Genomic DNA, 24,466 nt, shown 5'->3' on the forward strand with positions numbered 1-24,466 from the left:
TAAACCAAAAAAACTTGCCTGCTGGTTCTGCATTCATCCCTGTTTCCTTACGTACCCATTTCCTCTCCCAGCTAAAATCTCAGCGTGCCTCTCTGTGGCCGTACCCTTGGCCATATCTGAGCACAGATATTTTTCCCCCTTTCTTTCCCCAAGACAGCGTGTGATGGAGACCGTGCTTACATTTGTAGCTATGGAAACCATTGATTGCTGCTAATGAAGCCTCCCCATCCTCCTGGAGCGGTTTGGCTGCTTGCAAGGGGTATGTGTCAGATGCAGTAGGATGTTTTTCGGCAGGATCTCGCCATTCCCGTGCTGGGGCTGGGTTTTGCAGTGAGGGCTCTTGTGCAGAAACAGCCCCCCCCCCCCCCCCAGCCACCCACAACCCCCAGCTCTGGATGCCCAGGGCTCTCCAGCATCCTCCCAGTTACCAAGGTGTTCGCTGAGATGACAGAAACCAGGATGATTTCCACCAAAGTCTTCATGCTTTTGGCAGCAGCTCGCTTTCTGCAAGGATTGGGGCAAATTCTGGCCAGTTTTGGGACTCTCTCAGCCTGACAAATCAATGCACTTCAACAAATAGCCATTTAGGGATCAGTTAATCCCCAGGAACAATCCATTTTGCCTTGATGGAGATGGTGGGCATCTTCATCTTGGCTCCCCCAGCTCATATTTCTACCTATCCGGTCTTACACAAAATCTCTTTCCAAGCATTACCTCCTTCCTCCCATCTCCTCCCAGCCTAACCTCCGCCAGCCACTCCAGTCTGCAGCTGCTTGTTTGATTTTTAATTATTCTTCATTATATTTAAGGCAATTTTGCAAAAAAAAAAAAAAAAAGTTTATGGCAATTTACTCTGCTTTGCAATTAGAGCCGGTGATTAGAAAATCTTTCGCTTCATGATGGAGTTTTCCTTTAAAGAGAAAAAAAAAAAAAGAAAAAAAATCAGAAAAGGGGAATAGAAAAGGGCCGCCAAAAGAGCTCAAAGACTAGAATTAAACAGATTATATCTCATTACTTCCAAATGGAAAGGAAAGTTACAGCTTATTAGAGCAGTTGCATCTGCAGCTGGGTAGGAAGGGAAGCAAATTCGCCCCATGGTAGCAGGCTCGGGCGCAACAGCGGGTTGCAATTGGCTTTGGGGGGCTGATATTTTTCCAAGTCTTCTGCTCTTGGTAGGAAATAGATGACTTTTTTTATCAGTTTATGTTTCTTTTGTTCTGCTGGGCCGACTTTGCAGATAAACGCCACCTTGGTTTCAGCCCATTTAAAGGCCAAAGCTAATTAAATAACGCATCCTACAGCCTACGCATCTCCCCTCCCCGGTGTCATTTCTAGATGCTATTTGTGCACAGCTCTTGGGGAGCGGGGGGTGTCCCGATGAGGGAAAGGAAGAAAGGTCGAATTTGGGCATCTTAAAATGAGTCGTTTAACTGCCCTAGGATGCGTTTTGGTCCCAGCTGCAAAACCAGAGAAATTCAGGTAAAAACATTCAGGTGAAGTGTCTGTTCAGGCACGTGGCGCGCATCGGTGTGGATTGCAGGGCTGTTTGGCATCCTGCCCTCCCTGCCATCCCTCCCCTGCAATCAGGAGGCCATCTCGCTCCTATCAGCGGCTCATCCTAACACCAGGGGAGGACTCCAGCAGTGCTGTGTTGGTTTATTCATCCCCATGACAGGTTGTGAAAGTGTGAAAAAACTGGTTGAGCAGGAAAGGGAGACTTTTGGTTGCACACAAAGCCTTGAGGGGTTTTCATTTCCCAACTGTGCATCTCAGGGAAGACTTCTCATTATATGGGAAGACTCTCAGGAGATTTATCCTGATGGAAAAGGAGTTTTGGTTGAGGGAAGGACGAGCACAGCTGTCTCCTTGAAGGGGGACCCGTGCAGCAGAGTCCTAACACAATCATTGCGCACATGGACTGAGCATCGTGGCATCCCCGGCTGTGAAATCACATGTTGCCAGCACAGGGGCCTCCTTAGCTCCAGGTTTTGGGGAGTTTTCAGCATGACATTTTCTTTTGGGGTGAAATCTGAGCTCTTTTTGCCTTTGTCGGACCCAAAAGCATTGGGAGGGGAGCTGGGCAGGCACACGTGGAGCTCTCTCCTCCCCAAACCAAGGCTTGGTATCTCAGCATCCTCTGGGTCTTGCCGGTCCTCGGAAAACGGATGATGCTCAACTCTTGGCGCGATGCACAACTCCTACCTGGCCAGCTGCTGACCTTAACAGAACAAGCCAGAGCTGGAGACAAATACAGGCAGACAACGAAACCTGCTTAATTGGAACTCAGAATTGCTATTGGCGCCGTCTTTTTCCCTTTTTTCCCCCCCCTCCTAAGGAATTGTTTCATTAGAGAATAACAAAAATTATTTAGGTGCTTGACATCTCCAGAGTGGTAGTGGATTTGCAGCATGCATTAGCTGGAAAGTTTATCCCAGCCCTTAATAGGCTTGAAGAGGGATGGATGCATTTTGACTAAACCAGGGGAGCTGATTGGTACCTAAATAACTAATTCATCTTCATAGCAGACACCCGTCAACGGTTAGTAAAAAGGAGTTACACCCAAGGTCATGCCAATTAGCTGTAGAGGAGAGCTGCAGCGTAGGGTACTTGGAGATGCAAACAGCTCGGGATGCACAGAGATGCTTGGACCTGGAGTACCTGGCTTGGGAGGGATTTCAGCTTTTCCACGTAGGTGGATGTGGCTGAGCTCCTGTTAGGGATGCTCCAGGTCAGCCCACAACTCTGTTACAACCAACTTCAGCTATTTTTAGTGTTGGGGAAGAGAGGGTGGAAGCCTGGAGAGGTATTTGAGAAGTGGAGGACAGAGTTACTTGTGGCTGCCTTGGAAACACTTGAACGAGATGAGATGCAAAAGCTCCGCTTTTAAAGGTGTGACAGATGGGAGAGGAAATGAAACTGCGTGAGGATCTAAATGGGTCATGGCAAAAAAGCTTTTCGATAGTTTTTAGTGTCATAAGGGATCCATAGAGCCTCCTGCCCGCCCGTATAACTCAGCCCATTGAACTCCACCGGAGCGAGGGCGAGACTTTGGCTGCTTTCTAATCTCTTTTATAAAGGGGGAAAACAACCCTAGTCAGGATTCAAAGGTCCTAAAACCCAGCACTGCCTTTGCAGTCACATTTTCTCCTTCGCTGAGGACATTGCAATGAGGCAGGCGAGGAAAACCACGTGTCCAGAGCACAGCTTTGGGCAGGAGGTCAAAACCAAGCCCCAGATCTGTCCTACCATCCCCATGCACCCCAAACCCATCCCGCTGTCCCCACACACGCTCTCCAGAAGAGAATTTTCCCAGCATGTCACTGTAACAACCTCCTGTGGCTTGTGCTGCCTTGTGATTGAAGCTTCCATTAACTTGCATTTCCCTTTTATTTTTTTTCTTTTTTTCTCATTTTTTTTGCTTGAAGCTTCACTTGCCTTAATTTGATTTTTTTTTTTTTTCCTTAAGGGCTGTCACCACCACTCCCGTTTAATAAGTAGTTAATCAATTCTGCAGAGTTGCTGCAGCCCCACTGCTCCCAACCACGCTAAAATGGGATGCTCTGATTAATTTCCCACACACACCCCCGTTTGTTTGCCGGCAATTTACTCCGATAACCCCCCCGGTGACTCGGGGGTACACGAATGCGTATTTCCAAGGCGCCGATGTTTTGCCCTGTGGCTGGCGATAGAGTCTGGAGACGCTACATTTCCCGGATGAGGCTGGGGGTGATTTGGGGTGGAAGCACGCTCGGCAAAGCACGGAGGGCTGGCTGCGATTTCTCTCACCTGCAAGAGCTGCCTAGGAACAACAACAACAAAAAACAGACTACCAAGAAAATAAAACCCTATTCCTGCTTTTTAAGGGATTTTTTGGCTAAGCTCTTGGGCTGTCCAAAATGGGGACAAGCGGTGTTCAATTTTTGCCTGCTCTTTGTTCTGTGCGTGTTTTCCTTTGCTTTCTTGCTGGGGTCACTCAACTATTCATCACTTTCCGCTCTTGCAAAGCCTCTTCGTGCAGATGGGAATATTATTCTGAAATAGAAAAATCCAGAGACAATGGTTAAAGGATGGTATCTGCCCCAAAAGAAAGCAAAACTGGGCTTGCTGCTAGAGCCCATATGGGAAAATCACAGCCATGATCCAACAGATCTTGTCGTGCAGTACCCTTGCAGCATGAACACACTGCAGATTTGGAAAAGGGACTAAACCTGTCGTGTTTTCACGTGAAATTGGTCAATTGAGTGAGTTACGATCTATTATTCAGGATAACCTGGAAAGCTTTGCAATTTTTTTGAGGGGGGAATTAGGTTCTGTATAGCACTGGAGTAGTTAATTTTCTACAAAAACCCTGAAAGCCTATCTGCAAAAGATAATAAAACTTGATCAGTTCACCTGGGTTTCCATTTTAATTCACTCTGAAAGAGTATTTAAGCCTTCCTCCCTGTTTGTGAAGACACCTACTCTACATGCTCATAGCACCCTAGATAATAGACCTAAGAGTTATAACTTGGTGATAAAAATAATGCATAGATAATGGAATAATTATCAAGTGCTTCCTCCATGAATACAAATTGGGGTTTTCCCTGTGTGCTGATTTTCTCCCATGTACAGATTTTTACAGCCAGGCTTTTGACCAAGCTGAGACGTTGCGTGGAAAGGGAGCAAAGCAATTAACGGCCTTTGATAAGGCTGAATCTCCAGCCGAACAATTTTGCAAGAGCAAGGAGGTGGAGGTAGCCACGTGCCACATAAGGGCTCTCCTCTATCAACGTGACTTTGCTGGGGAGACAGAAGCTGATTTTTTGGCACAAAACCAGGGAGAAACCAGCCATATGAGTCCACTTATTTTACCGCTGTGCTAAGAGCAAATCTCAACAGCCCAGGACCAAAGCAACCATCGGTTGGGCTCCATCATCCAGCCCTATCTTCTCAACTAAACGTCACCATTTCTGCCGTGTTTCCTCCCTTCCCTGCTCCAAAAAAAAGCTCCGGGTCTCAGGAAGGATCCAAAACCTTCATGGTTGGCTTGAAGCTTGGCTGCGGCTGCAGATGTATCTCTTGCTTCCATCTTAAACACCCATCTTCTTTGACCTGCATCCATTACAGAAGAAAACGCAGGGCTGTTTTCAGAGCATACGGACGCACAATGGTATTCCTAAAGGTCTGTCATTTGGTGTTTATTTTTCTGGGTGATTTCTAGCTATTTGGGACCCCCTGGGAATGCATCTCTGTGTTTTAAAGGGTAATGCTTTTAATATAAAGAGTGGTATTTAGGGGTTATGAGTATACTATACAGAAGAGTGTTGTTACAGTAATTTTTGATAAAGCATTTATTCTAATAGAAATAGCACTTATAAAACTTAAATTAATCCATAGAGCTGGTGGGAAAAGGGACCGGTTCTTTGCCAATTGTTTTTCTTCAAAAATACTTCAAAGATAAAAAAAAAAAAAAGAAGAATCAACCCAATCCATTCATTTATTTATGAATTAATAAAAGCAAGAGAGAAATAAGCAGTTAACATGCATAGATTTCGAAATCCGGGGGGATTTGGGGGATAATGTAGTCTGACCTTCTGCCTACCAGCAGCGGGTTTCAGGGAGGAACACCTTCACCACCGTTGCTGAGCTTGGGGGCTGCAGCCCAACCGCTCTCCAAAGGGCTTGTCTACACACACAGGCCTGAAAACCCACGTGTGGACACTTCTCAGTCCAAAAAAAAGCTCCTTTTTGGCTTTTTTCCCCTCCTTTATTTCTTTTTTTTTTTTTTCATTTTACCTAAACTAGAACTCATGAGAATGACAATTTTTTTTTTTCCCCTACAAAAACTCTTCTGCAATTTGCTCTAGCAAAGCTCTTGTGCTTTAAATTCTTTAATATTTATTAAACCTCCACGTTCAGACAATAAGAAAATCTCTGCAGGCTGATTTGCAAAGCAGCGGGTGAAGGTTTCCCCATGTGCCTGGAGCATCTCTTGCAGAGTGGGCCCATCCCTTTCTTGGTGGGAGTCTCAGAGGAAATTGGTGCTATCCATACTGTGAGCAGGACCCGGGGGGTTTGACCTGCATTAAGTTCTCTTTCCCACGTTTGTTCCTCACAGCTGGACTTTGCGGTTCAAAGGTAATTCATAACCCTCTTTTCAAATTATTTTTACAGCACTGGGAGTCGCCCTGAAACACGAGAAAATACTGCAGGTAGGTAGCACGTTTGCACTTAGTTTATCTCATAAAATAAATCAGCTTTGCTGAGCCCAGTCAGTCTGTGGGACCCACTACTGCTGGGTGAAAGAAAAAATTAGCAAGATTCAATCTTTTTTTTAAGAAAAAAACTTTTAAAACAAAAAACCAGAGAGATGTAAGGGATAAAATCCATATTCTGCAGGTTCTAAATGCTGGAGAGGAAGAGAAATAAAATACATACATGCGGGAATATGTTTTTTGCCAGGATCATGTTTCCATTGAATGCGATGACGGAGCTGTTTGTATTTGCTCTGAAGCACAAGTGGATGCTCTTCGCATGGGATGCTTTTCTGGTCTGGCCTTGGAAATGCCTTTATGTGCATCCTGACCTCCACAGTGAGACCGAGGACCTGATACTTCTCTAAATTAGGATCAGAAAACCCCAGATGAGGTTCTTAAAATGTGGCCAGCTTGGAAACCACAGCTGCAAGTCCTTTCTATGGCCACCGAGACCCAGAGCTAATTTAGAAGAAACTCCACTGCAACAGTAGTGCAACAGAGTCCAATGTGCCTCAAAGGTGAGCTCAGCACCTTGGGCCACTCGTTTGCTTTTAATTTCAAGGCAGAGGGAGAAATTTTAATGAAAGGGGAGGATGAGAGGCAGCATTGTTACCTGGACCTCAATTTTTTATATCTCCGATAGGAGATTTTGCTGAGATTCAACCCACATGTTGATAAGGTTCCCCCTTCTTAATGGCTTGGTTCTCTTCCATGCTGCCATAGATCACTGATTCCCACCAAAAACCTCTTTATTCTTCAAGCAGGGATCATTTCCCACTACCTTTTTAGACCAGAAGGGCATGGAAAAATAATAAGCACTGTGCACTGTGTTCAAGTTAAGAGCTGTGATTATCCTTTTGTAGTGCCTGAGTTGGTATTTTCATGACACTGGCGGTTTATTTTAAGTGCATCTCTTCTGAGGTGAGAAATGGGTGTTTACACTTGAAGTAGATGGAGAAGAGCAGTCAGGGCTGGTTAATCTTCCTGGGAAAGTGAGGGGCTGTGGCTGTGTGTGCGGGCAGCCAATTTAAAGTCATTGAGTCTCTACCATGGGAGCATCACTCTTAAAGCCTAGATTGAAGGAGGACCTCACCATCACCCCAGGGTTAGCCAAATAATGGCAAAAGCATTTCAAGCTGGCTTTGTAATACCCACCTGATTTTTTTTGTCAAAGTTGGGCTTGTAAAGATGCACTCTGGCTTCAGCACTCACTTCTCAGCATAAGAAAGACACGGACCTGTTGGAGCAGGTCCAGAAGAGGGCCAGGAAAATGATCGGGGGGGAGGAACCTCTCCTACGAAGAAAGGCTGAGAGCGTTGGGGTTGTTCAGCCTGGAGAAGAGAAGGCTTCGGGGAGACCTTATTGCAGCCCATCAGTACTTAAAGGAGGCTTATAAAAAAGATGGCGGCAAACTTTTTTAGCAGGGCCTGTTGCGACAGGACAAGGGGGAATGGCTTTAAACTAAAGGGGGGCAGATTTAGACTAGATATAAGGAAGAAATTTTTTATGCCGAGGATTGTGAAACACTGGCCCAGGTTGCCCAGAGAGGTGGTGGATGCCCCATCCCTGGAAACATTCAAGGTCAGGTTGGACGGGGCTCTGAGCAACCTGATCTAGTTGAAGGTGTCCCTGCCCACGGCAGGGGGGTTGGACTAGATGACCTTTAGAGGGCCCTTCCAACCCAAACTACTCTATGATTCTATGATTCTGTGATTCTATGATTCTATGATTCTGGCTGCAAAACTGCATTAAAAAAAAAGCCAGTAAGAATGATATTTCTAGGTGTAGAACTTGATTTCTCAAAGTGACTTTGGAAAGATGGATGGAGATCATAGATTTTTCTTACTGTCGCCCAGGCTCGTGTCTGGACGCCAAGTAGGACAGCAGAAATGGGCGATGAGGGGCAGATACAGCTTGCCCAGGGTTCAAAAACAAGTTGGCCGTGCTCGTGGGTCACCTATGGATCTCAGCTCCTTAAAGACCTCTTTCTGCATCTTCATCCATCGCATCTTCTGGGGCAAAGAGCAAAACTACTTGAACTGCATCGCCTCTCTGCACCGTGCCATTCTTTTCTGCTTACCATTAAAATGTCAATATTTTGAGCCCTGTTTGATGACACTCCCAAGGTCCCCATGCCAGCCGGGCTGGATCAACACCTGCCAATTCTACACCGCCGGGGCAGGGAAGAGGGTGTCAACCTGGCTGAGATGCACAAAGATGCTGCAATGATAATAAATCAGCTTGTCAAAGAGGAGGGCAGATTTGCTATTAATGGAAATAATAGTAGATTACATGGGCTTTTGTCACACGGTATAATCAAAGGCAGGATCAAAGGGAGGGAATATAGCAAATGGTTAGCAGGCAAGACATGCTAATGAGAGAAAAACGCTAGCCTTGCCACCTCTCTGAGCTTCAATCGAAGGATAATTGATACTAAATAATCTAATTTTGAGCTGTGGTGAAATGCACTTAAAACCAGCAGACAAGGCTGTGAAAATGTTTTAGTTTTTCTGTTACTCCGCTGTCATTTCCATCACTTTTTTTTTTTCCCTCCATGTGGCAGCTGATTGTGTGTGTGGGAGCTGTTGGGGGAAGAGAGAATAAATGAAAAAAACCCTACTTTGGCAAAATACTGGTGCATTTGCACAGCTTTAACTTTGTGATGTAAAGCCCCTGGGTCTGCCTCTGTAGTAGGTCACCTCAATTCATCTGTGTTTGGGTTTGTGCGGTGAGGAAAGCCCAGGGGCGGCACCGGCACTGCTCGTCACAGAGACCCCCGGGATGGCACTGCTGTGCGGTGGCGGCTCTACCACCTCCGCCGGCACCACGATGCTCTTAGGCAGCAGCTTCAGCTGGCTTAAATAAAGGCTGCTGTTTCAACCTGCCACTTTAAATGCAATTTGAATCTAACCGTGATTTAAATGTAAACCGATGCAGTTTAAATGATTCTCTAGCAGTAATGCAGTGAAGTGCAAAGGTTTGGCATGGTGTGGTGTCAAAGGGATGTTATTTTATTCCCTAAAGCCACGTTGGCTGAAGCTCCACTGCATTTCAGTCAGCTCTATCTAGCCCGAGGAATTCATGACAGTCTACTTTTTCCCCTGGAAAACTTCTGTATTGCCTGCTTTCTGGAAAAATAAAAATGCCAGACTAGACATATCTTAAATATTTCTTAGTGCTTTCACATGGCCCTTCCTATGTATTTTAGGGCAAACCTAAACCCTGGCACTGTCTGATTTGAGACCTGCCGTCCACGTTGGCGTTAGCAGCTCAGGAGAGATGCAGATCTCCCTTCCTCCCTTGTAGGACTCACCTTTTTTTGTTTCCCAACCTACGGTGGTACATGAAAGATGCATCAGTTATAGTTGCAAGTACCAGCTCAGCGGGCTCTTCAATCACCACCCAACAAACCCAGCTGTCAGCACAAACTTGCCGGAGAGCATCTGGAGACTGTTAGCGCATGGGGGGGGATGTTGGAAAGTAATTCCCCAAGATTTGAAGGCAGCGAGCAGTGCAGGAACCTGGATACTGCCTGGGGACAGCACAAGAAGAAGCCCTGCTTGGGGCAGAGCTGGCCCAAGGAGCCGTTTATATCCAGCCCAGAAGATCCCACGTGTGGAAAAGCTTGCTCAGGAATCGCAGGCTTAAAGCAATGACAGCTTGCACCAAAATATGAGCATCCTAATAGGGAAAAGCTGTAAATTAAAAAATAGAGAGCTGTCATCCTCTGAGGAACATCTTTTTGGAACTGGAGGGAGAAATCTTCATCACTCCTTCCAGTTAATGACAACCATCAGTCCCCTTTGGGCTTTGCTGGGGTAGACTACTTGAGTACATGGATATTTTTAACATGTTCAAATTGCAGCAGAGGTCTGGGAGTATGAAGACACACAAGGTGCTTTGCTGAGTGTGGGTGGAGGAGAGATTTTCTGGGGTCCAGTAGTGGTTGCAAAGGACATCAGTGGTGCAGCTGATCTGTGCAAGAGTATCCCTTGCTGCCAAGGTAGGAAGAGCTCTGTGACAAATGCAATGAATGACAAGCTAAAAATAAAAATTACTTTGGTTGTTGCAGATCTGGGTTTTTTTTTTTTCTACTTAGAAATTCCTTGTGGCAAAATTAATCAAATCAGGACATTCCCCAGAAATTTTTGTTTTGTTTTTTTTATTGCAATGAGTTCGGCTGAGCAGCTGCCCTGCAGAAAGAAGACTGTTCTGTGTCACGGAAAATAAATAATGAAAAATAAAGGATCTTTTCTTCTGCATTCCTAACCCCTCTTTGCTGACTGATGCCAAAGGCAATTACCAAGGCTAAATTAAGACTAATTTTGCCACGTCTCTTCTGAAGAACCTTGGAAGCACTTTTTCATGTAAGGATACCCTGGGGGGTTAGACAACACAGGAGAACATGTGAGATCCAGGTTCGTGTAATGTATGGCCTTGGTACCGACTCAATGCCACATCAATGCGAGGAGATGACAGAAGGATAATAAATGGGTCCTGCTCAGTTAGACTCTCAGAAATATCAGCAGGGTCTGAATTTCAGCGCACTCTCGAATGCAGCCACTAACCTGCCTCCCCTCTTGTCTTTTGAAGCTTGCTGACCCCTATGTGCTGAATTCCTCTCCCAGGATGCATGAAAATCTTTTCTTCTGCCCTGGCTCCTTGGTGAACATTGCCACGTCCTCTTCTCCTTGCCTGCCTCTCCCCTGGTGCTACATAAACTAACCGTTGCCTTCCGTGCCCTGTTTTCCCTGCGGTCAAAGGCTGAGGCTGCAGCTTGTGTCCCACGTAGCCGGACCAGCTTTTGGCTCACCCGCTTGGATGCTGCTAATGGCAGAGATTGGCACAGGCTGCAAAGCCAACCGCCGCTGGTGTCAGCACACACATGAGCCCATGTGTCTCTGCCTACATCTGTTATAGAGATGGACCCTAAGCAACTTGTCTCCTGCAGCCTCTCAACATCTCCTGGTGAGTGTTGGGGTGGAGGTCAATGAGCAGAGATGCTGAAACACTAAACTGGAACTTAATGAAGCCAGCACCTTCTTAAAATTGGGTCCAAGCTGTCACATGAGCTATTTTCATATTGGAGCCATATTTTAATGGTTCGCGCACCTCCTAAGTCCACCTGGATGTAAAGGAAATAGAGAAAAGTGGGGTTTGAGATGGGATCAAGCTCCTGTGCTTGACCTGCCAGCATTAAGGCAAGTCGGTACCAGGAACTCCTCATTTCTGGATAACACAATTGTATTTGCAAGATTGCTTTTTATAGATGCCTTCATCTCACTTAATCATTAAAAAAATAAAAAAAAGGAAGGCAAAATGTACACATGCAGATCCAGTGAGGTTCTTGTGCTCTGCTTAGACAATTGCTACAATTCGAAGTATGGGCGCACATATGCTTAGAGAGAGCGTGAACGTCAGCATCTTTTCACATGAGATGCTTTGGTCAAGGTTTTGCATACACTGGAGTGTCTATATTTCCCAGAAAAGAATTAGTCTCCTGGGCATCTGATTATATGGTTGTGGTTGTTATGGGGATGATGAAGATAAGTGATTCAGGACAATATAAGAAAGGATCCAAGCACTTTATTCAATTTATAGCCTTGTGCATGTGTATAGTGCGTGCATTCAAGACACATTGCATAAAACGCAGACGTGAACTACCAACAGCCACATTGTAAGTAGAGTTTCTCAGCCATTCTTGGTGAAAGGACCTGATAAGCCTTTTACCACTCCTACCAAGGGTAAGAGAGTCACAGAGTCTGGGGCTCATTTTCTGGAGAAAAAAAAGAGTGGAAAAAAATGGTTCAACTCAGGCCAGAACAAAAAGATATTGTTTCTTCCTGAATTCCCAGTTAAATCTGGGGTGGAAGGGGTCTTTTTAAAAATTCTTCCTGTGCCCCTTCTCCCATCCCATTTTCATCTATTCTGAAGTGAAATACTGGTGCTGCAAACCAAAAAGCCAGAAGCCACATTTTAATGGTGTTAAAAATAAAACATTTTGAAGCAGTTGATGTCTTCCTTGCATTATTTTTGTCTATAAGGCTTCAGTGGTGGCTTGCATTCAGAATGAGTGGGTTTTTTGGGTCTACCCAAGAGGGCATTTCCTAGTAAATCTACTACTGTCTGGAAGAAAAAAAAAAAAACCTGCCCGGGTCTCATTGTCATTGTTTTTTATTTGCTTTTATGAGTACAGCTAAGGGCTGGAGGACAACAGTCGCTGCACTGGCTCTGCTCGAGCTGAGGGAGAGGAACCGAGGTGAGAATTTTATATAACTTGCCTGTGGTCATACAGCAGATACGCTGCCAGACGATGGCTGGGCAAGGTATATTTAGAAATGAGTTAAACAGAGCGTTCAGCCACCTGGGATGGGAGCAGCAGCTCCAAGTGCTGCTTGAAATCGCACACGTGGGCTCATAGTGGCCACCGTCCCCCACAACTCCTTGCGTGGAGATGAGTGGAAAATGGATGGAGATACTCGGGGTGTCCTTGCTCTTTGTTTGCTCTCCAGATGTCTTCCAGGTGTCTCATCTGACACGATGCCCTGATGGAGTAACTCACGACAGCCTGACTCTCCTGCAGTTTTGACATTGAAGAACTTTCTTTGCAGAATAAAACGTCCTGTAGGAAATGTTTTCAAGCCGTGGGAGTCGAAAAAGAGATTAAACATAAAAGAAAGATAAACTGCTGTGTCTTAGAAATGTGATATCTGCGCTCAGCCCATGTCTAATGAAATGATTCATGTAAAGCCTCCCTGGAGAGGTGGTGAATATTGCTGCTCGTCCAACTCAACCCTGGAGCCAGCAGCTTTGAATATCAGCTTTATTCCTTGGAAATAAGGAGTCAAGAGGGTGATGCTGTGAAGTGGGAATGGTTGGGAAAGATCTTGGAGTCAGGGACGATTCAACACAGCTAAAAAAATCCCCTTTCTTTCCCTCCCCATCTCTGTTCAAGGCTTCTTAGTTGGAGTGAGATGGTCTGTAAGCTACAGCTTGGGTGTCATTCTCCAGGGCCTTGTTTACCTGCTTGTTTGCTCTTTTTTTGAAGGGTTCTGGATGAGCCTGTGTTTTATTGATCAGGCTGCTCTCAGCTCCTTTTCTCCAGCCCTTCATTAAAGCTGGATCACACTTTCTGAAGGTCTCCCTCGAGGATTCTTGCTTGTGGAAACCATATGATTGTGGCTCAGGCTGTTGGACTTGAGACCGCACTTGATATTTCCCTTTTTGTTTAATGCGGAGATGCTCTATTTACCATAGATTTTCTTTTCACACTTGTTTTCCTCTGGCCTTCAGAGTGGGGAAGAAAAAAGGGGCTCTTGAATTTTCTTTGTTGGCTTCATTGATTAGTGTATTTTGGGTTTCATTTCATTTCTTTGAAAACAAATTTATGAGAGATGGGATCTTCTGGGTTTTTCCTTTAAAGTGGTAAAGGTCATGTTAATTAACCATCCTCATTATGACAAGCAGTGCTAAGGACCGAGTGAAGAATTTGTTCTGTTCCTGCCTGTGTGTGGGAGTTTGTATGATAAGGATACTCCAATGCACATAATACAATCATTGTAATGTCTTCAGACTGTTATGTAAACAGAATAACATGTCACTCTCTTCCCTTTTTCTCTATTAAATTAAATGAACTGAAGTTTGAAGGGGGAAGGTGGAAATTAACACTTTAAATACTGGACACCAACAACAGACATTCGGAAAAAGGTCCATCGAAGTTTTCCCTGCCCTCTAAAAGAAAGTGCTGAGAGTTACCTAAAACAAATATTCATCAGCTGAAAAAAGCCAGAGCTTCCTTTGCGTTTTTAAAACCTTTTTGTTCTGCTCATTTGGGGAAGGTGTCTCATTTGAAAAACACCTGCACTCATTTAGAAAGGAATGAATCGGGATAATAAATAGTACCCCCTTGCCATTCATTGAACTGGGAACACTTGAATTTTATTTTTTTTTCTCCTTCCAACTGTTATAAAATAGACCAAGAGAGGGCTATTTTTGATCCATCATCTCTTTTTTCCCTCTCCCTTGATATTCCAGGTCAGCTGGCAAATGGAGAATTATTCTTACACAGTTCTAAAAAGCTCCCGTTATCACCCATCTGAGACGGCCACTTGCCCCACATAAGGGAACCGCTGTCTGAGTGAATGGGTAATAAAGTGAATTGTTTTTGGAACGAGCAGCCGTCAGGTTTGCCCTTGACGGTACCTTCTTCCTCGCTGCATCCCGGCCCCATGTTTGGATGTTTCGGCTCAGGGATGAGCAGCCCTCGGTCCCTCTCGATTCCCTTTGTTCATGGTTTTTCTGCTCGCTTTCAGCCCGAGCCATTCATGCCGTGCCGCTCCGTGTCAGAAATTCATTAACTAACTTTGCATTTTGATGGTAGACTTGGAAATGCCATCTGCTACCCAACGGCTGTGCTTTCTCATCTGCCCAAATCCTGCCGAACCCCGCCAATGTCACTGAGATTGGTTGAGCCGCTACTCGCTTTCCTGTTATTAGCAAATTAAGATACACTTCCCGCTGTTGATTTCCTCATCTAAACACTGCGCTGGGAACAGAAATAACCCTATTACTGGGCCAGGATATAATTTAGCCATAACACTAATCTTTGCTGGTCTGAGACGGGGTGTTATTCTGCATCTGTTGTTATTCTCCATAGTCCTTATTCCTAAAGCTGGGGAGATACATTTCCTTATCAAACAGCTTCATTTAAGTCTAATTAGATAGAGGCCCACAGGTTACTTAGTCTAATATCCTCCCCTCTGTCAGCACTACCTTAAGTACCCCAGGACATGTGCTTGAGGAAGCCTTACTGCAGGAAAAAAGCTCAGCTCCAGCAGAGAAAAAGTCCGTTTATTCGTGCATCCTTCTGCGCTAAACACGGGCCAGGCAGCGATTTCCACACTGATGGGGAGCATCGGATACCATGAGGAATAGCACTGGAGTCATGATGGGCTTCCCATCGAGTGAGATACGGCTCAGGGTAATGGTATCAGCATCTGCCTCCCCGTAAAGATCCAAGATCCTGATCAGTGCCAAGATGTGGGCGGAAAAGTAAGAACTTCAGAGCAGGATTTTTGGTGGGTTTGGGAGGGATTTGAAGGGCTCTCGTTGCTTTCTCAAGGTGCAAGAGGTTGGTAAGGTGTGAGGGGAGGATTTTCCTAAAGAGTGGGATTTGCTTTGCCACGCTTCAGGGTCAGCCAGTGGCTGGAAGCTCTCCTTACAGAGATAAGTTTGTGCATCTCCTCCAAAGAGAGGTCAGCCCTTGGCCATTGCAGCTGATGGCTGCCTATTTTTTGGATGCCTTGAGGATGGCGTTCATCGAGGTAACAGAAGTGCAACTTGACTTCTAGATAGGGAAAGCAATGCCCCCAATATCGTACTGCTCCTGTTTGGCGCTGGAAATAAGTTAAATGAGTGCATTAGGCTTAGGCAACCCGCTCTTGGACATCTAATGTTAGCAGAGATGCTGGTGGGAGGAAGGACTCAATGAAATTGGGCACTAACTATCCCCCCAGTCTCCCTTCCCCACTTTTCATGAGCTGGATCATCTTTACCCGCTCGATCCCTGTCAGTCACTCCAGTGCTCTCCTGCACCAGGGTATTACTGCAGACAGGTTGCAGAGGGTTTGGAAAAGTAAGATGAGCTGGTAATTACCTCATTTGCATTCTTTTCCACCCTAAGATGGACTGAATAATGACTTCACATGAGTGCAGCACGATTAGCAGGAGCAAAGCTCGCAGGTTCCAGCTGGGAATGTCACCCACACCGGTGGCTTCAGATAAAGAGGAGGCTTCATCTCCCTCAAATCCCATCTGAAATAACCAGGATTTCAATCATCTGGCTCCTTGGAGGGTCTGATTTCATCTCGTGGAGACTCACGTGTCCCTGAGCAGATCCCAGCGCATCATGGGGACCAGAGGAACGTGGTGCTCGGTCCCCATCCACGTGTGGATCCTGGCAGCGAGGACGGTTGTCCCATCAATATAATTAGAGAAGGCAGAGAAAGGAAGGGTTTGTTATGAGAAATGACCAAGAATGAGAGTCAGGTTTCTCAAAAACATGTGACTCCTGTTTTCAAGCCCTTGTCACAAAGCCAGGACTTGTAGGTTCTGCACAAATGCGTTCACAGCTTTCATCTGAGCATCTCATTTTCTCGTATTGACCCAGAAGGGTTTTGGGAACTTGGTGAAATCAGTGCTTTTCTGTGAATTGCTTCAGCCTTAAAGAAGCCGCAATTTCCAGCATTCCCCAGCACACATAGGAAACCTGAATATTGCTGCTGGAAGTGCTTGGGATTCTTGAATCCATTTGGATTATTTAGCAGAAGCAAAAGGGCTGCCCTGGCAAAGGGACCAGACACAGATCACAGAGACCACCCCAGGCAGAGGCAGGATTTCTCCTTGAAGACACAGCTGAAGTCAAAGCAACATTTACCCCCTCCAGAACTCAATTAGCAAAAACCAAGAGTAAAATGAAAGGCATGTGAAAAAAAACTGACCCTGCTCGCAGCATCGTGGCATGGGTTATCAGCGGCGTAACTCGGCGCAGGGCCATTTCGGTGGGTGCAAATGTGCCAGTGTGCATCAGTCAGAAGCCGGTCTGCTCCGCCTCTGATGACTTCCAGTTGACTTGATTTTTTTTTTTTTTTTTTTTTTTTGAGCCCAGGCAATGCTCACAAAACCTCCTTGGGGGCTTCAACTGAGCTGTGAATTCGTTGGACACTTACAGCTATTCCCAGCGCTGGAGGCAGCTGCTTTGCCACTCCGGCGCCCTGCAGCAGCGAGGCAAGAGTTCAACTGCAAAGCACCCTCGGCAGGGAGCCAGGGAGTTAAATCCAAATTCACCCATACCCCCTGGCACCCATCTGCCCAGCAAAGCCAGCGATGGGACGAGCGCAGCCGCAGGAGCTGAATCGCTGCTGATTCCCTGCCAGGTTCCCGTGGGATGCTTGATGTTGATTGCTCACATGGGCTTGAAATCCCTGTGCTCTCCAAAGGAATACGCCTCTCAAGGCTCTTTTAAGTCCCAAACGTTGCTTCAACCTTATCCCTCCAAGCAGGCACCTCTGTCGGCGAAAGAGCCATCTCCCATCAGCGCTCCCGCCTGCCTCCTCGCTGCTCCCGGCTACTGATCCAGGCCTCCTCCGGCGATAATTCTCCGAGGTCGCCGGATCAAGCGAAGCAATTTAGAATAAATTGTGGTCGCTTCAGACTTTTGCATTAAACTCTGAACTTTGGGAGCTTCGCTGCACTGAAACTGTTGGCGATGCGCGCCCGGGGGGATTTGTATTTATTTATATCCAAAACGCTCCTTCCTGCGCAACCTGCAGAGGCTAAGGAGATCAACAGGAAGGAGGGGTGAGTGGGGGAAGCGAGGAATATGTCTTTGGCCTTTCTTTCCTCTTTTAAAACCCAAAGGGAACTCTGAGCTTAATGGCCTCTGCTCACGCAAGAGGCCAGCAGAAGGCCAACGCATGGTCAAAATTCAGCGAAAAGACCTTTAAAGGGGATTTCTGCTTTGCAGGGTCTGTCTCTGAAACTCTTTTCTGGAGTTTGTTCAATATGGCTATAGAAGAAGGCCGGGTCCCTGCTCAGTGCTGCTGCCGATCAATGCCTGTTTGCTCTCCTCGAGGTGTAGAGAAGGTGGGGAGGACCTCCAGGGACCCCAAAAACCAGGAGATTGGGGAGAAGATATGAGCCCAGGTAAATCTCCAAACATCATCTGCTTTCAGCTTGCTTTTGCTATTGGGGGGTAGAGGGGAGGAGGCTAGAAGTAATTCTTTAGGGATATTTCATCTTGGCATCTTCTGAAATACATTTTTAATTCTATAATTAATACTATTAAAAAAAGATGAAAAATCACAGTTTAGTCACCCCTTTTTTTCCAATTTGCTGGAATACCTTGGATCAGCCCTAAGCGAATCTCACTCGAAGCTCTGGAAAACTTTAAATATTAATGGAAGAAGGAGTTTATTTTGCACACCTCTTGCCCAACTCACCGCTAGAGCCACAGCATCCCCTCACACATAGTATGGGTGTGTCTGGATTTAAGTGATGATGGAATTAGAGTCCATCTCCACGACATGCCCATCTGCTGCTGGTTCGGTGACCTACATGAGGTGAAATGAGATGTGCTGGTCTCCATCCAACTCCTGGAGCGGGCACGTTGCCCCATCGTAAGCATAAAGGAGCGTTGCCCAACCTGAGCGATGTAAAAACACGTCATGACAGGCATGAGAGGCACCTTTTTGGTCCCTATATTGTAATTCAATCACGTTTCAGGCTGGGTTTTGCATATGTGAGTCAGAAAACCTACAGAAAATGGAAATAAAAAATCATACAGGAGATTTATTCCCATTCACCTGAATCCAGATGCTGTTTTATTTTAAGAAAACTCGAAATATTGTAAATTTGGTGTTGCTTGTGCATCCATGGCTTACATCCCTACTAGAATTTGCAGACCCACAGATGTGTTTTTCTTTCCTCATATTCCTGACCCATGCCTCTTAGACCAGATGGAAAGTTTACCCTTCCCAATCTAGTGCTACCTCTGCATGTAAATGAAGACATTTGAGCTCGAAACCTGTCAAACCAACACCTTCCCCCAGGATTAAATTGACTTTGAAAGTGTACGCTTCAAAAAATACCCAAACAAGCAGGAAAAAATCCCAAAACGAAAAGAATTAATAACCGCAGTGTTTTCTAATATGCACACTAAACAACTCCTTAAATCTAAATGAAATCTATATTGCATTCATTTTCTATTTTTGAGCCGAGACTGGGCTAGTTTGGCTCCACATTCATCCAAATTTCATGCTTCTCCTTTGAACCCAGCTTATCGGAAATGTTCGCTTTCTTTTTTTCCTCCCAGTTGCCTTACGGTGGGTTTTTGAAACTCGAATCAAAGCAACAGCCTACATGGCAGGAAAGAAAATTACTGTCCTGTGTTCTTGTCCCCCTGCACGTGTTTTTGGGCACGATGCTCTGTGATGGCCAGGATTTGGGTATCACCCTCAGTGGGGACCCAACCTGCCGAAATCCCACTCTGTTCCATGGACCAAGGGGAGAAATCTTAGTTCTGGGTATTTTGAAGAATGTTATTGGACAAATACAATCTGCTAGTCACACCATCGCTGGGGATTTATTTCTGTACCTGTGAAATTTGCATCTGCGACAACAGGTTTTGGTGAATTTGGTGTATTTAATCTCCCTTCCACACTGGGCTTGATCATGCATTCCCTAGCGATAAGGTGCCCACGCGACTCTTCTAATGGATGTGTATTTTTGTCTCTTTCAGTGTAAAAAAGGAAGATGTTTCCTCTTCAAAATGGCTTTCATTACCTCCGTAGGCAATGCAGGGGATCTGCACACACTGACCATACTTTACATCATCTTCAGTTTGTCAGGGAGGGAATTAGGAAGATGTCTCCTGGCCCGTTCAGTTTTTGCTGGGACATCTTTGCCACCAGCCACCACTTTGCAGCGTTGAGAAAACCAGATCTGGGATGTTTTCCCAGTGGGTTTTGTTCCCTTCAGTTTGCTGCTATGAAACGCAGCACTTTGGATCAGAGATTTGGAGATGTGGCTCCAAAGGGCACCAAAATTTCATTGTTTTCTGCTCCCTAGTGGCATTTATGTGAGTGCTTCTGTGGTGGTGGTGGGATCCCCGTAGCAGCATCACAGGCAGGGGATCTGCCACAATACGTGAAGGACCTTCAAGACCATCACCAGATTTTGTCTGAAATTGCCCAAACAGGTTCCCAAATTAGGTGGGAAGCCAGCAGACAGGCAGACATCCTGCGCACCGCCACGAGCAGGACTGAGGGGGAAAACCCTGCAAGCTCCCTGATGGACCAGAGTAGGAAACCACAGAGGTGACAACTTTTATTTAAATTATCCGTGGCTAGCGGGGCTCCAAGCATCACCTGTGTCTTGAAGACACAATTAGAAATACAAGCCCAAGCAAAGGAGCAGATGGACCACACTTGTTTTGCTGTCTGCCTGCACCTGCCAAATGAGCTTTCTTCCCCGAGCCGCAGTAGTTTCTAAGTGCTCTTGAAAGCAGAAGGAGTTGGCAAGCTGGCTGCTGCCTCCCCGCACCACTGACGTGATGGAGCCGGATTTTGGGAGCGGCGTGGGGGAAGATCATTGGAGCTGCGTTAGCTTGTTGGAGGGGCTGGATGCTGGGGAGAAAAAGGTTTTGAGATGTGGAAGAAGAGGTGCCTTGAAGACCTGAACCTAAAAACGCTCTCATGTAACAGCATCGAGGCATGGAGGGCAATTCCCACTGCAGTATTCAAGCCTCCTTTCATTTGCACCAGGGAGAATTTGGCAGGCCTGAGACTATTTATTCTCCCACGGGCTGAGTTTGCTCATCCCCAGAGGTCTTCGCTTTCCCCCCTGTAAAAAACCAAGATCCCAAACCATCATGTGCTATTTCTGCAGACCCTGGCCCCACTGAAGCCAGTTTTGTTATCAGCTTAATAGGGCCAAGACTTCAATTCATCCTTGCAATAAACTAGAGAAATGTTGTTGGTCTTGCGTTTTCTAATCAAATAAGATTTTTTTTCTCATAGAGGAGGCCATTCGATAGCCCTGAGATAGCCGCCCGGCCTCAGCATGTGGAATTACAGATACTGCCAGTGCCTATTAACTGTACAAATCTTTGCATTGATAACTAAGGAGAAATTTATGTCTTAAAATGAGAAATACTATCCCCAACAACAACATAGAGCCCGTGGATCAATCCAAATCAGAGTCCGCTGAGGAAGTAAATGAGGCAATTGGCATTAACTGGCGTCCCTGGCATTTTAGCAGCCTGCCAGGAACGCTGGGCCAGAGGGTCAGAGCTTCTCCCTTGCCCTTGTGGGGCTCCTTGCCAAGGTCGAGCCATTTTGTCAAGTTATTGGGGAATATTTGTGGAGTTTCCTTGGTGGCGCATTCTGGCACCTTCAAGGAAATAAATAAAAAATCTACTCTCAGGGCTAAATGTGCTTTAAAAAACAGCCTCTTGCTTTTGCATACCAATTGGCTAATAAGCCACAAACTGGATTTTCTCGGATTAATTCCCATACACTTCATTTACTTGCTGCTTTTTATCCGGCAGCCTTCTATCCCCGGGCAGGTACTGGCAGCCATGGGCAGGATTTCTTTAAATGTGACCGCTCCTGGGGGAATCATCATGCCATAACCTTCCTGACACCCCAAAAAGTCAAGACCTTGTGCATGATCTTTTGGGCTTGTACCCCAACATAATACTCAACCTGGACGTCCACCATGTGTTTTTAAAGGAGTAGCTGCTTTGCTGCTTTTATTTGGGATCCACCCGAGAGTGCTGAGGGAGCTGGCGGAGGTGCTCGCCAAGCCGCTCTCCATCATTTATCAGCGGTCCTGGTTAACGGGGGAGGTCCCGGAAGACTGGAGGCTTGCCAATGTGACGCCCGTCTACAAGAAGGGCCGGAAGGAGGATCCGGGGAACTACAGGCCTGTCAGCCTGACCTCGGTGCCGGGGAAGATTATGGAGCGGCTCATCTTGAGGGCGCTCACAAGGCATGAGCGGGACAACCAGGGGATCCGACCTAGCCAGCACGGGTTCATGAGAGGCAGGTCCTGCTTGACCAACCTGATCTCCTTCTATGACCAGGTGACCCGCCTAGTGGATGAGGGAAAGGCTGTGGATGTGGTCTACCTGGACTTCAGCAAGGCCTTTGACACTGTCTCCCATAGCATTCTCCTAGAGAAGCTGGCGGCTCACGGCTTAGACAGGTGGACTCTGCGCTGGGTCAAAAACTGGCTGGATGGCCGGGCCCAGAGAGTTGTGGTGAATGGAGTTACATCCAGTTGGCAGCCGGTCACGAGCGGTGTTCCCCAGGGCTCAGTACTGGGGCCGGTCTTGTTTAATATCTTTATTGATGATCTGGATGAGGGGATTGAGTGCACCCTCAGTAAGTTTGCAGACGACACCAAGTTGGGTGGGAGTGTTGATCTGCTCGAGGGTAGGAAGGCTCTGCAGAGGGACCTGGACAGGCTGGATCGATGGGCCCAGGCCAACTGTATGAGGTTCAACAAGGACAAGTGCCGGGTCCTGCACTTCGGCCACAACAACCCCATGCAGCGCTACAGGCTTGGGGAAGAGTGGCTGGAAAGCTGCCCAGCAGAGAAGGACCTGGGGGTGTTGGTCGACAGCCGGCTGAACATGAGCCGGCAGTGTGCCCAGGCGGCCAAGAAGGCCAATGGCATCCTGGCCTGTATCAGAAATAGTGTGGCCAGTAGGAGTAGGGAAGTGATCGTGCCCCTGTACTCGGCCCTGGTGAGGCCGCACCTCGAATACTGTGTTCAGTTTTGGGCCCCTCACTACAAGAAGGACGTCGAGGTGCTGGAGCGTGTCCAGAGAAGGGCAACGAGGCTGGTGAGGGGTCTGGAGAACAAGTCTGATGAGGAGCGGCTGAGGGAACTGGGGTTGTTCAGCCTGGAGAAAAGGAGGCTGAGGGGAGACCTCATCGCTCTCTATAACTACCTGAAAGGAGGTTGTAGCGAGGTGGGTGTTGGTCTTTTCTCCGAAGTAACAAGCGATAGGACGAGAGGAAATGGCCTCAAGTTGCGGCAGGGGAGGTTTAGATTGGATGTAAGGAAAAATTTCTTTACTGAAAGAGTGGTGAAACATTGGAACAGGCTGCCCAGGGAAGTGGTGGAGTCCCCATCCCTGGAGGTTTTTAAAAGACGTGTAGATGAGGCGCTTAGGGACATGGTTTAGTGGGCATGGTGGTGTTGGGTTGACGGTTGGACTCGATGATCTTAGAGGTCTTTTCCAACCTCAATGATTCTATGATTCTATGATTCTATGATTTGCATAGGAGTACCCCGGACCCCACTTCTTGGGGTGTCCCTGGGTAAGCTGTACAAGCTATCAGGGGGCTGGGGATGTCTCGTAGTCTGAGCTCTTGTCCCCAGGCCATCAAATCTACCTAAACAATTCCTGACAGCTGCTTGTCTAAACTATTCTTAGTTGGAGAGTCGACAGTCTCCCCGGGTAACCGTTTCCTCCTCAAAGCCGAGCTGTGCTGGTACTCTCTTCCTAATGTGCCCTGGAGGAAAATATAAGACATCGCTAAAACTTTGCAGGTGTTTAAACTTCATTACGAAGGAGTCCTGAACCGCCGGATGGGTAACGGATGGGTCTCAAGATACGGCTCTTCCGGTTCCGGGAGATTTGGGCTGTTCTGCAAAGCCCCGTCTCCCCCAGGTGCATAGCTAGGGCAAAATCTCATCCTCTCAGCTTTTGTTAAGAAGGCAATCCATTTTTAGGTCTAACAGTTGCAGAAAAAAGGCCTGGAAAGACCTACCTCATTCCTAAAACCTCAGAAAGCAAATGAACCCAATCTTGCAATCCTCTTCTTAGCCTTAGTGTCACCCAGCACTGGGCAGTTCCCAGAAAGAAATAAGGAGCCTGTCCAAGCATCCCTTTGCTGTTCAGAAAGGAAACCCAAATGAATTAGAAAATCCTTGAATTTCCCTGGGTATTTCCCAGTGACCCAGCGGGATGCAGAGAAACCTCTGAGCTCTGGAGCGAATGAGAAGGATTCGCCCTCTCGTTCGCTTCTAGCTGGCCCAGTTTGTTCAGTTTTGCAAAACCAAAGCTTGTTTTCCATGAAATGAAAAGAAATTGTCTCTTGGGAGACTGGAAGGGCTCCAGAGAAGAGCTGCTGCCATGAGAAAAGCTTTGTAAGCTGACCCATGTGGGATGAGGTTAAGGGAAGTGAGCAGGGACAACCCCGAGCAGGAGATTGCTCATTCCTGCTTCAGGCTGTGGCTATAAATAAAGACCAGGATCTAAGAAAGAAAAAGGAAGAATGGCTTGGTTTATTCTCCTTCGTCAATGAGAGAGGACAGCTTTAAAGAGACACAAGAACAATATAGAAAATAACAAGCCTGGTTTCCTAGAAATTAAGGCTGAGCTAAAAGCAGACCTGCCAGCTCAGCCAGATCGGCTTACGGGGGGTACCACAATCTGCTGGAACTTGCTTTTACGCCTGAGCCCTTCATGTCATTTGGGCCTTTGCAAAATGGAGCTAAAAAAAAAATGCTTTCTGCCCAAATTTTCCCTCTTCTGCCCATTTCCAAGGAGAGCTGCTGGGCTTGAGTATGAAATGCGAAGAAAGACGAGGCTGCAAAGAAAGAATGAGTTGGATCAGAAATGTTATGGCCTCTCTGGGTCCCTGCCAGGTTCCCCC

The sequence above is a fragment of the Aptenodytes patagonicus genome, chromosome 23, assembly GCF_965638725.1.
Source record: "Aptenodytes patagonicus chromosome 23, bAptPat1.pri.cur, whole genome shotgun sequence".
NCBI lineage: Eukaryota > Metazoa > Chordata > Aves > Sphenisciformes > Spheniscidae > Aptenodytes > Aptenodytes patagonicus.